This window comes from Natator depressus, chromosome 1 (genome assembly GCF_965152275.1).
Source record: "Natator depressus isolate rNatDep1 chromosome 1, rNatDep2.hap1, whole genome shotgun sequence".
NCBI lineage: Eukaryota > Metazoa > Chordata > Testudines > Cheloniidae > Natator > Natator depressus.
The window spans coordinates 127,951,200-127,964,754 of NC_134234.1; positions in this window are offsets into that span (position 1 = coordinate 127,951,200).

A 13,555-nucleotide genomic window follows, 5' to 3' on the forward strand; every position below is an offset into this window, starting at 1 on the left:
GAGTCTTTTTAACCCAGGGTTTCCAGTACCTGGGTGGGCCCATTTTACCATTAAGGTGCCCACTATTTGTGTTTTTTAAACAGTAGCTTTAGCCCGAGATCGTCACTAGATGAGGAGTCAGCAGGTTGGACGGTCCACTGTTCTGCTGACAAGGGGGCGGGTACTGCCTTCAGACGAGAGTGATGGATCCAGTTCTTGTGTCCCTCGATCTTTGCCGCTGTATGGGAGATCAGCAGGACGGTATAGGGTCCTTTCCACTTTTCCTGGAGAGGCTGGTCTTTCCAGGTACGAACAAACACGGAGTCACCGGGCTGTAAGGAGTGGACGGGAGAGTCCAAGGGGAGAGGCTGGGAATCCTTGGTATACCTGTGAAGAGACAAAAGAACAGCAGACAGGGAACACATATACTGTGACAAAAAAAACATTACCCAACTTTTATTTTTCTGACAGGACCGGGGTGCCATTTATAGGCCATGCCCTTCTAAACATAATTTTAAAGGGACTAAGCCCTAATCTACCCTTAGGGAGAACGCGGATATGGAGTAGGACGAGGGGCAAAGCATCAGGCCATCGCAGTGAGGCTTCTTGGCACACTTTTGAGAGATGCCGTTTAAGGGTCTGATTGGTACGCTCCACTACCCCGCTGGCTTGCGGTCTCCAGGGAGTATGGAGTTTCCAGGGGATCTGTAAGGCATGTGAGATGCTTGGAATGATTTTTGACGTGAAATGTGTCCCGTTGTCAGATTCCATCCACAGGGGGAGTCCAAAGCGAGGAATGATCTCCTTAACAAACTTGAGGGCCACTGTTCTGGCAGTGCAATTACGGCATGGGAAGGCTTCTGGCCATCCGCTGAACCGATCCACTATGACAAGGAGATATTTGAACCCTTGGGTCCAGGAAAACTCAGTAAAGTCTATTTGCCACACTTGTCTGGGGCCCGGAGTGGGTTCTAGGGCAGCTGGTGGCACAGGATGTCCTGGTCAGGGGTTATTCTTTTGGCAGACTAAGCAGTCCGCTTGTACCTGGGCAGCCAGGGGTCGGAGTCCGGAAGTGATAAAGTATTTTCCCATTAGCTGGATGAGTGCTTCCCTGCCAGCATGAGTGGTTTGATGTAGTTTTTGCAGCACTGGCCGGATCAGGCCCTTTGGTAAGAGGACCTTCCTTTCTGGGGAATGGAGCCATCCCTCCTTTTCCTGGAGACCGAGTTTGTCAGTTAGCTGTCTTTCCTCCCCAGAGTACTGAGGGGTTGGAAGCTCCCCTACTGATGGGATAAGGGCATGCATATGGGCGTTCTCAGTCTGAGGGGATGGCAGGGTGGCAGCATGCTTAGCCTCTCTATCTGCCTGGGCGTTACCTCTGGCCACATCTTGATCCTCCCTTTGATGGGATTTACAGTGTACCACCGCCACTTCCGAGGGAAGTTGTACGGCTTCTAGGAGCCGGAGGATTTGGGGCCCGTACTTGACTGGGGAGCCTTGGGCTGTCAGCATTCCCCTTTGCTTCCATAGGCCAGCATGAGCATGCAGCACACCAAAAGCATACTTTGAATCAGTAAAAATGTTGACCCGCTTTCCTTTTGACAGTTCAAGTGCACAGGTCAGGGCTATTAGTTCGGCAAGCTGGGCAGAGGCCCCAGCAGGCAAACCTTCAGCTTCTACAGTGTCATGGAGGGTTACAACAGCATAACCTGCTCTCCTTTGCCCATTTATTACAGTACTGCTACCATTAGCGTACCACTCATAATTTGCATTTGGGAAGGATACATCCTTTAAATCCGGACGGCTGGAGTACTGGGCATCTATGATCTCTAAACAGTCATGTTTTTGTTCCTCTGTTTCTGGCAAGAGGGTGGCTGGGTTAAGGGAGGGGCAAGGCTGTAAGGTGACTTCAGAGTTCTCTAATAGCTTAGCCTGGTACCGAGCAATCCGAGCCTGGGTGAGCCAAAGCCCTCCCTTTGCATCCGATAAGGCTCGGACCATATGGGGAGTACAGATTTGCATAACCCCTCCCAATGTTAGCTTCTCGGCTTCCTCAAGCACTAGGGCAGTAGCTGCGACCACCCATAAACATGCCGGCCAACCCTTTGCAACCTGATCCAGTTGCTTAGAAAAATAAGCCACGGGACGTCTCCATGCTCCTAACAGCTGTGTAAGCACTCCTAGGGCCACCCCCCTTCGTTCATGTACATACAACTGAAACGGCTTAGAGAGATCCGGCAGGCCCAGAGCCGGGGCTTCCATCAATTTTCTTTTCAGGATTTTAAATGCCCTGTCAGCCTCTGGGGTCATGATCTGCTCCTTTTACACAGTCATACAGGGGTTTAGCCCACAGTCCAAACTCTGGGATCCATATCCTGCAAAAGCCTGCCATACCCAGAAATACCCTGAGCCGCTTACGAGTGCTTGGGGTAGGAACTTGACAGATAGCTTCCTTTCCTTTTTTTTTTTCTTTCGCTTGAACGCTGACGCTCCCCTTGCCTTAGCTGTAACCTGATTCCTTTACCTCAGACAACAGAGTTCTTAGGACGATATTACAGTTGTCTCAATCTGGCTTGTGACTACTGAGGCACCCCTCAAAGACTGATATAAACCTGCTTGGGTTCGTTGAGAATTCCCCAGCCTGTGTTTTAAAAGCTGCTAAGTCTATTGGATTGAAAGGCACATGAGTATAAACCTGCATAGTCGTAGCCTGACGTCCGTCTGCCCCTGGGCAAGCCACAACAGTCTCGGTAAGCAAAGGATAGAGTCCCACCGAGGGGGCAATCTCTGTAACCCAAGGCATCCTACCCTTATAAGGTGGGGGTGTGGGGTCCGAAGGGGACACCAGCTCTGCCATTACAGTGGGGGTGGGGGTTTGGGGACTAACATTAGCTGCTACCGAACCAGTCAGAGTCAAATTACAACTCTGCAGAATTACAGCTCTATTCTATTTTTTAAAGCCATAAATGCTTGTGCATACAAATATTCATTCCATTTACCCATTCACTGACAAAACAAAACTAATTGGAGGATTGTGTTGTAATTAATTAACCCTCCTGGTGGCCACCACTCCTGGTCCTCTAGTTGATATTGAGGCCAGTCAACTGTACAGAATCATTTTAATTGGCTCTTAGCCATCGGATCCGCACCAAATACCTTCCAGTTTGCTAGAATGCATTCTAGGGGCGTACACCGTGCCCTAACCCCCTGAGCTCTGTCCCAGTCCCATACCTACAGGGTAACTCTGGGCGTCCCCAGATTTCAACAGAGCATACAATCCAGATTTCAAAAGGTTCCTACCTTATCCAAGGGACCGGTTCTTCACCGTCATCCACAACTGCTCCTCCCCTATGTCCAAGGGACCGGTTCTTCACCGTCGTCCACAACTACTTCTCCACTATATGAGTGCGTTGCACCGTTGTGCCCTCCGGGGTCGATCAAATTGCATCTCCTCCGAGGCCCCGATGAACTCACCGGTGTGCACTGGGCGTCAGTTCTCGCCACAATCCTCGACCTCAAGGAGGGGTCCGGGCAAGGCTAAATTGCAGCCTCGTGGCCCACCCAGGGACACCAAAAGCTGTTGCCAACAAACACAACGGGGTGGAGAAGCAGAAAAGTTTATTTGCAGCTGCAAAAAGGTACAGGGAGAATAAAATCTCAAATCCTGCACACAAAGCAGGCAGTTACACAGGCTTTTATACATCCTTTTTCCCAGCATACTTATCCAATAGCAAGCTGCCCTAAGTATCCATATAGCCAGCCAATCCAGTTCCCAGCTAGTTCCCTTGTTCTCTGTATCATTTCTTAAACCATACATAAAGCTGCTTTATTCAGCATTGTTCTTCCATATCTGCCCTGTTTGGCCTTGCTTAGTTTCAGGCAGTCTGACTCTGCAGCATGTTGTTGCAGATTTTCAGCATAACTGCTGTGTGTGCCTCCAGGCGAGGGGGGCCAAGGACACTTGGGCCTAGTACGCAGAGCTGCTGCGAGTGACTCCAGGCGGGGGGGGGGGGCAAGGACACTTGGGCCTAGTGCGAGGGGGCTTCATTGACACTCGTGGTCTTTCATCCCCTCGAGTTACCTAGTGGCCATGCCCCAGTGTCCCCAACAAGCGGGAATTTCATTCTAAGAGTTTGGCTACACAGCAAGCAGAAACCCACACCAGCAAGTCTCGGACATCTGGGTTTCACACCCCAATTTGAATCTGTAGACCCAGGTTCTGAGACTCACTGCCACAGATTTCTGCTTGCCGTGTAGACATACCCTAAAGGACGCAGAACCCTTTTTTAAAGCTGGGAGGGGGAGGGTTGCCAATACTTTGGAGGATAGAGTTAAAATTCAGAGGGATCTTAATAAATTGGAGAACTGGGTTATAGACAACAAAATACAGTTCAACAAAGACAACATGAGACAACAGTGTGATGCTGTTGCAAAAATAGCAAATGCAATTTTGGGTTCCATTAACACAAGCATAGCATGCAAGCATGGGAGATGATAGTAATGCTCTACTCAGCACTGGTTAGGTCTCGGCTGGAATACTGTGTCTAATTTTGGTGACCAATGTATAGAAAGAATAAATAGAAACTGGAAAGGATCCAGAGGCAGGTGATAAAGATGATCAAAGGGATGGAATGCAAGCCATCTGAGCAAAGGCTGAAGGAACTGGGTATGTTTAGTCTGGAAAAGAGGAGATTAAGGGGGAACATGATAGCAGTCTTCAAATACTTGAAAGGATGCCATAAAAAAGATGGAGAAAAATTGTTCTCTGTTGTTACAGAGGCTATGGGTTCAAACTACAGCATAGCAGAGTTAGATGAAACCTTAGGAAAAACTTCCTAACTGTAAGAACATTTAGGACAATGAACAAACTGCCTAGGGAAGTCATGGAAACTCCTTTGCATGGAGGTTTTCAAATAGAGGCTGAACAGCCATCTGTCTTGGATGGGTTAGATACAACAAATCCTGCATCTTGGCAGGGGGTTAGAGTAGATGACCCTTGCAGTCCCTTCTAACGCTATAGTTCTATGAATCTATGATTCTAAGCAAAGAGGTGCAGTTCTGGAAGGTAAGAACAGCTCAGGTTTCTTCCAAAGGATACATTGTTCAATAGCAATTATAGGTAACCAAGGGGTCTTAAAATCCTTTCCCCAATTTTTAACAGAATACATAGCATGCATATATCTAGTGCCCTTGATCCTTTTAAAGCACATAAACATACATTAGAGGTCTACCATGCTGACCACTACTACAGAAATGAATAAGTGATGCCTCGACCTCTACCAACTGTTTCCTACAACTTTAAATTGGCTTCACAGATGAAATCCCTTCTCTCCCATGAAGAAAGTCCAAGTCCAAGTGGCATCATTATTGGCAGAAAAATTCCATATATTTCCAATATAAGACAAAGGGCACTAAAGTCTATATGGACAGAAATGTGTGTGTGTGTGTATGTGTCAGAGGGAGCAAGTTTGTTATAGAAATCAATGAGCACTGTACTATCTCAATAATGACTGTGTCCGTTATATGATCATTTATTTTATTAATGAGGTAATGTGTATGGTAAACACAACACTGATGCTTCTGAAATCTATTCTACTATGTTCTCAGTCTCTACAAATGGTTATCATCTATGTCTATGGGTGAACAATAAGTTGGAACTGCAGAGTCTGCTGCATACTATGTAGTAAATGTTTTGCTGAAGTATAATCCTTTCTAGCTTTTCCTACAGTAGATAAGAATATCATATTGAATCAGGTTTGAGATCCACAGATTCAAAAAGCATGGAACAGTGATGCTAGGGTGATGTTCACATTAGAAATCCAGGCAGATTAGGCAGAGAAATATAGATTCTCCTTGGTATGGTACATCTTTTTTTCCACAGCTCAGTTATCTTTGGCTCATGGTACACCTAAACTGAGAGTGTCCCCCCCCCCCCATCAGTGTGCAGCTGAACAGCCTTAGTCAGAAAGAAACAGTATGTCATAAATTTTCTATTAACTAGAGCTAAATGGAAGTGCAAGATTCAAAATGAAGTATTAGCTTTTCTGAGAAAGAACTTTCCTTTTACAAAGTCCTGTATTATCTTGTATTGGCATCCATGTAATTGAACACAGTCTGGTTGGTATTCTTGTGTGTCTCAACTGGTAGCAGAGAGACAATGTGAGTGAGGTAATATCCTGCGACCGACACAGCTACAACAACACTATGTTTAACTGGTAATGTTTATTTTAAACGTCTTCACTTTGATTTCTGTAAAAACAAATTACACAATTATTAGAATCTCCTGGAACTAGCATTAATAGACAGGCTTAGTACAGAGGACGTCATATACTCACAATCTTTATTGTAAGTGAATAGCAAAATTTCTTTTTAGTCTAAGTGTGACACACTCCTGGCTACATATAATTAATAAAATGTACCACCCAGTCAATAGCATGTTCTTCTCTTTAAAGAGGCAACAAGTCATTCTCTTTAAAGAAGCAACAACCCACTTATTTTAAAGATGCATGGAACACGGCTAGGTTCTACTACAGAACCATTGCCTGTCTTAGAAAGAGCGTGGATATTTCTGCACTGGAAAATAGAGGATGACCTTTCAACATTTGTTCCAAACTCCTCATACTATCATAATGTACAATACTCAGCACAGAGAATTATATTGATTTTCATCCAAGGATCTAGAAGTGCTTTGTAATAATATATATTTATATAACTGTTCAGCCCAGATGATTCCCAAGTATTTTACAAACTATATTCATACACCAAGGACCACTGAAACACAACCACCTCTGGGTATGAGGTATCAGTTAGGCAAACAATTGGTGCAGAGGAGTGCCGGGAAGAGGAATTTTGGCAAGCCCTTACTCTTATGAAAAGTGCCATGGAATCTTTAATATCTACACAGATAAGATCTTTATTTGTACGGTTTTAGAGGAAAGACCATGTAGTAAGATGTATGGAATTCACTTTAAGTATATCAGAAGAATAGGGTCTGAGTTGATTATTAGCAATTATCTATTTGTATTACAATTATCTACTGCAACTAGGGCTGGTCAAAAATTCATCAAAATTAACCCCAAAAATTATTGTTTGTTTTTTAAATAAATGAAAAAAATGTGGAAAACAACTGCTTTCCTCAAAAAAATTCAAATTTTCACCAGAAAACTGAAAACTTAAAGATTTTCTGCTGAAAACTGAAGTTTTTGGCAATTGATTTTTTTTTTTTTTCAGTTTTAGGCTTTTTGACAACAAGTTTAAATTTTCCACTGAAAACTTTGAAAAAAACAGAACAAAAATATTTTTCATCAAACATTCCATGAAGTGGGATGGGAAAGGTAGAAACCCAACCAGCTTTAACTACAACTCTTTTCTGAGGAAGGTAAGTAATATTATATTAATTTCCAAACAGATAATTTGGCACAGAGAAGCTTAGTGGAAAAGTCAGGAACAGAACCTATGAATCCCAGTCCCCTTCTCAAACCACTAGAGAACATCCTGGTCCTATTTTACTGAAAAGTACAAAAAGAAAGAAACACACTTCTTTTAGATTCAAACTGAAATAAATATGACTGACAGCGCTAACATTTAAAATACAGAGAGAGACAGAGTGAAAAATTACTACTTTTTAAGCTGTTAGTTAAATTAAGTTCATAGTCTGCAATTTTTTCAGAATGATTTAAACATAATTTCTTTTCATCAAATCCTTGGAGAGAAATTGCACATCTATGAATAAAGGGTATCCATTCAATGTTAAATTTTCAGTACAGAAGATGTATTTAATTGAGGAAGCAATTTACTGCAAATGGATTCTTTGCAGGTAAAGTCATTTCAGAGCAATGATGTTCCATAAAAGGTGTAAACAAAGGAAATTTAAAATAAAATCATACTAAACAATGAGAAAACACAATTTGTACTGCTGATGAAACGCTGAGACATCTAAAAGATCAATCCATGCAGAAAAGCAAATGTATGGAATGTTATTTTGTACATTTGACAATATCTTGGCACGCAAGTACCGTAAATCATTCAGTCCCAAAGTACAATATGAGTAATGTGCAATATTATATATATATATATTTCCCTCTATTCGACATTGGTGAGGCCTCATCTGGAGTACTGTGTCCAGTTTTGGGCCCCACACTACAAGAAAGATGTGGAAAAATTGGAAAACGTCCAGCGGAGGGCAACAAATATGATTAGGGGACTGGAACACATGACTTATGAGGAGAGACTGAGGGAACTGGGATTGTTTAGTCTGCGGAAGAGAAGAATGAGGGGCGATTTGACAGCTGCTTTCAACTACCTGAAAGGTGGTTCCAAAGAGGATGGATCTAGACTGTTCTCAGTGGTAGCAGATGACAGAACGAGGAGTAATGGTCTCAAGTTTCAGTGGGGGAGGTTTAGGTTGGATATTAGGAAAAACTTTTTCACTAGGAGGGTGGTGAAACACTGGAATGTGTTACCTAGGGAGGTGGTGGAATCTCCTTCCTTAGAAGTTTTTAAGGTCAGGCTTGACAAAGCCCTGGCTGGGATGATTTAGTTGGGGATTGGTCCTGCTTTGAGCAGGGGGTTGGACTAGATGACCTCCTGAGGATCCCTTCCAACCCTGATATTCTATGATATGTAATATATTTCTCATAGAAAACAATTATACCTTTTGGGGATGGGGGAGGAGGGCGGGCTAAAAAGCCCAATATTTCTCCTAATAAAGCCAATGGAGCTGTGCTTCAATGGGACTATGCATGGAAGCAAATGTCTGTAGAATCAAGCCCTTATATGTTAAACTGGTTTGTTTAGACTCATAAAGATCTCCTTTCACACCTACTCTCCACAACCTGATTTATTAGGATTTTATTTCTATTTATTTGTATTCTGGCAATACCACTTTGGTCTTGATTTTCTGAGCACACATCTTCGACTGAAGTCATTGGGATACCTCCAAAAATCAAAGCAAAAGAACCAGACACTGTTCATACAGGCAAACAGAGTTCCTGTCCCAAAGAGTTTACAACCTAAGGTCCTGATCCACAACTTATGAATTGAGCTAGTTTTCATGGAGTCCAGTGGGAAAACTCACTCTCATGGTTGCAGGTTTGGGGGCTATGACTGCCCAAAATTACTGATGCGAAAGTCTCAAAAGCATCGGAGGTTCAATATGAGTCAGAGAAACATTCAAATATTTACTGGTCTGATTCACCATTGTCTTAATTAGAACTGAGTAAATAACTGATTTTTCAATTTAGGAGGCAAACCAGGACTCCAGAAAAAATTTGGTTAGCTTTGAACGGAAAGTGATTTTCAGTTTCTCACTGAAATAAAACAAAACAACACAACTTTGAACCAAAGCAAGATTTTTGGTTTCTTTTATATTGTATCATTTTTAGGCATTTTACAAATTTTTATTAGACAAATTTCAAAACAAATGAAATGAAAGGTCAAAATGTTTAATTTCAAAATCCCTGAATATTTTTTTCCAGTTGAAATTTGCTAAATTCAACTCAATTTCACTGAAAAAATTCATCCACCTCTAGTCTTAGTCTAGTTTTATGCTACTGTAACTGCATGAAATCAATGGAATTTTACCAACATAAAGAATGATGTAACACTGGTGTGAAGCAAGCTTCAGATGTTTATCCAAACCTATTTGTATCTCTTTCATAACTGTCAGTTTTTCAGAGTTAGATCAATCTACAAATAACGGAAACTGATTTTCCCACGGTATTTTGGTATTTCTGTCACTTGAGAAAACCAGGAAGCAAGGAGGAAAGTGATCGCAAAGAAGATAAAATATGGTTAACTTTTCCAACCTCATAAAAGACTGAATTTAGACTGAGATTAAGAAAAACATTTGTTTTGTTTCACGCCTTATCTGAACAGCTTCATGTATTTTGGTACTGTGAGAAATAACTCAGATGAGGGTATTGTCAGCTTTGACTATTCTTATCTGGAGCTTGCTAAAACTCAGCAAATTATAACAGATGCTTGTCACAATTCAAAGCACTGGATAATTCTTACCATTCAGTAAGCATCTTTCACGTCAAGCTTTTTCCACAGCACAGAATCATTTGGGTTAAAAGGGATCTCTAGTGGGTCATTTAGCTTATCCCTTTGTATTTTCGCAGAATTGATATCCCTGATAGATGGGGTGTCTTGCCTAGCCACGAACAGCTCCAAAGATGGCAATTTCACAGCCTTGCTTGACAGTTTATTCTATTTTCTAAATGTTCTTGTATTTATATAGTTCTTCCTCTTATTTCACCTACTGTGCTTGTTCCTTGCTTCAGCTATAGCCCATTACTTCTTGTTCTGTTAGGGAGAGAAGGATTAAATTCAAGATTTGTGCCTTTAGCTCTTAAGACATCTATAAGTGCTTGCATGCTAGGCACTTATTTTCTTCTGAATTTCTTTTGCACTGTACTTTATCAGCTATCCCTGTAACCATTGTAAACTTTTGTCAATGATTTTTCCTGTGTTCTCTATTAGGATCCAATAGATGTGCAGCAGCTGGCAAAAATTACTTAAACAACAAAGGTAACTGAGTTTGAGTGCGACATATTGCTACTTTACTCAGGCATCAGTTTAGTGAAAAAGGTCCAACAAAAAACTAATAAATATGGAATTTCTCTTTATTCTTTTGACAGGATATCTCTCAGAGCCAGAATTTTGGCAAGTCCCTTTTAGTATGTAAATCTTATCCTGTATGTAGTAAGATTAAAGTCACCCTTCAGTGCATTTCATCTGAATAAACCTGAACTGACTGTTCTCATAATTACATAAGAAAATGTGCTTCTCTTTCTTTTCTAAATATAAAGCTTTCTGGCCTTTATTTTGTTTGCAATGAGAAGTACACAGCATACACATTTCTAACATACAGTGGTGGTACATTCAACAACAAGCAAACTTGTTGATTAGTTATTTCTTTTTGATGTTGGACCAACTCAGGCACATTGTTTCAATTACATTTTACAAAATAGAAGAGATGTAAGCAGCCTAGAAGGTGAACCATAATGCCTACAGAAAAATACCAGGTGTCAAACTTCTTCGGTCATTTTGAATTATCTAAAACTAGTGTGAAATACTAATGAGGGTGATTCATAGGACTCAGAATTTTTAAATGATCCAGTGCCCTTTCTTCTAAATACAGACATAAAATAGTTTATGTACAAAGGGGTCATGAACTGTGATGGAATCCCACCCTGTTATCTCACCCCAAGTGAGTGTGGAGCGGCTGTAGAACCACTGTGAGCCTTTTGCTGAAGCTCTGGGGCCTCTGAGGCAGCTATTCCTACCTCCTACACCTCCCCGCAGACAACATTTAATGGTAGGTTAATGCTTTTATGTGAGTGCTGATCAATCAGCTCTGTCCCCACGCACCCTTCTTCCAAACTCTCTTTTCTTAACTGGGCTTTAAGGAACATTTTCAAAACTGTGCTCCATGGAAACCACAGGGTGAGAAATTCCTGAGCCGGTTCTGTGCACCTTACCCTCTTCAGGTGGAGTGGATCCGTTCCACTGAACTCATAGACTCTTTCACTTCAAAGGGGCTTACAGTATCTTTACCGTATGGGCATTGTTTTAATGAAGATTGCCTTTTTTCTCCTCTAGACCAGAAGCTTCAGGATAATCCACTTGCTGTTTTAGATGTCTACCAGTACTCAATATATTGAGCTGTATGGAATAAAGTTCCTGGGACCATCAACATTTGCTTTACTGACTACGTTCAAGGAGCTCCAATTATGCAGGCATTGACACAGTATACTAGATAATCTGATGGGCAGTTAGGCAGGCTACATTTAGGGATTTGTCCTGTGGAAACCACTGTTTTGTTATACCTGTTTTCTTTTTTTCCTGCTAAGTCCCTCAATACAGGACAGTACATTGCAACAGTTTCCATTGAGAATAATTTAAAATATCAGTACATCTTTTTATAGTATATGAAAGCTAAAAGCCAGTAGCAACAGGAAGTCATGTAATCTGTAGACTTTTTTAAAGAATAGCTAAGAAATTCCCAAGCCTGTGGTAAGAATGAGATGTATATGTGTAAGGGGACTGTTGTCCCCCTACTAAAACTCAGTGGGGGTGTTTTGGTTGGCTAGCTCCCAGTACCAAAAGTAAGGGGAAGGGTTGATGGGAAATTGAAACTGACAGGCCCCAGGAACAATGGGGAGAGGCCAATGTTCCAGGTCAGCCTGATTGATGGTGGGACAGACTAATCAGAGAGTCAGGACGCCAGGGGGGTCCCATCCTCCGTGTGAGCTGGAATTGCCTGGGTCAGACAGTGGGGCTGAGCTAAGGAGAAAGCAGGGGCCCAAGGTGACTTGGGGAACAGAGCTGTGCCAGATCCAGAGGGGCCAGAAAAGCAGCCCAGGAAGCAGGTCAGTGCTGGGAGAAGAGTCACAGAAGCAGCCCACAGAGCAGACCTGTGCTGGGAGGAGAGCTGCAGCAACCAGAGCCAGAGGGTCCAGAGAAGCAGTCCAGGGATCTAGAGGCAGAGCAGCAGCAGCAGCTGTGCTGAGGCAGAGGAGTGGAGCTGGAGCTGAGACAGAGTGGTGGAGCTGGAGCTGAGGCACTTCACCGGGGTAGTGTATAAGCCAGGAAAGTTCCCCACAATAGCGGGACCATTCCCCCACTTACATATGTACTATTATAGAGGTGTGAAATAACACAATATCTTAATTACGACCTCAGCAACATTAGCAAGTATTCAGGGTTGACATATACAAACAAGCAAGCATATTATGTGTTGGCGGGGGAAGCCTAAGGTCAATATTAAGGTTGTCTATTATTCTGCAAGCAAGATTAATGTGTTGCATGTAGCAGATTTCCTATTTGAGTGCAGGCAAAGGGACTTCTTTTGGATGATACAAATTCATTCCATCACTGTCAGTGGACGCAAGATGTGTGGGCATTAGAGTACAGTTAAGCAGTGTCCTATAATTTGCCATTCCTTTACTCTTTGATCTTTGCATTGGCCAAGTGTGACATTCCCCCAGTATTAATCCTTTTTAAACTAAGGTTGTTTTTTAAAAAAAAAATATTTTAAATGGAATATAGATCTTGTGAATATGTGATGGTGCAGTGCAGTTACATAGGTTTTTTTCAGAACAAGTTTGGGAAGGACAAATTGCTCATTAGCAGTGAAGCCATGGCCAAGTCATTCAGGTCATCCCAGACAAGAGCCCATGAAATCTATAAACTACCTCAGCATGGATGAGGTGAATAAAACGAATCAGAAGATTTAACAGAAGAACTATTTTGTAAGTATTTTAGGTGTTAAAAACATATATTAGTACTTTCTTTTGTATCCTTTCACCCATAAACCCACCTTAAGTCTAACCAAGACACAACCACACTGGGTTTTTAAAAACCCTGTCGTCTGATTTACAGAAGTTTTGTTAAGGGAATATGCTAATTGACATAAATGTATATATATATGAACAAGACTGTGGGCTGTTCTTTAAAAAAAAAATTAAGCTGCTTAGATCTGTTCCTCCATGTGGCAACTTCAGGCATAGGTCAGCTCATTTTTTTCTGTGGGGCTGAGACCACCTTCTCTCTTTCTACACATGCATCCTCA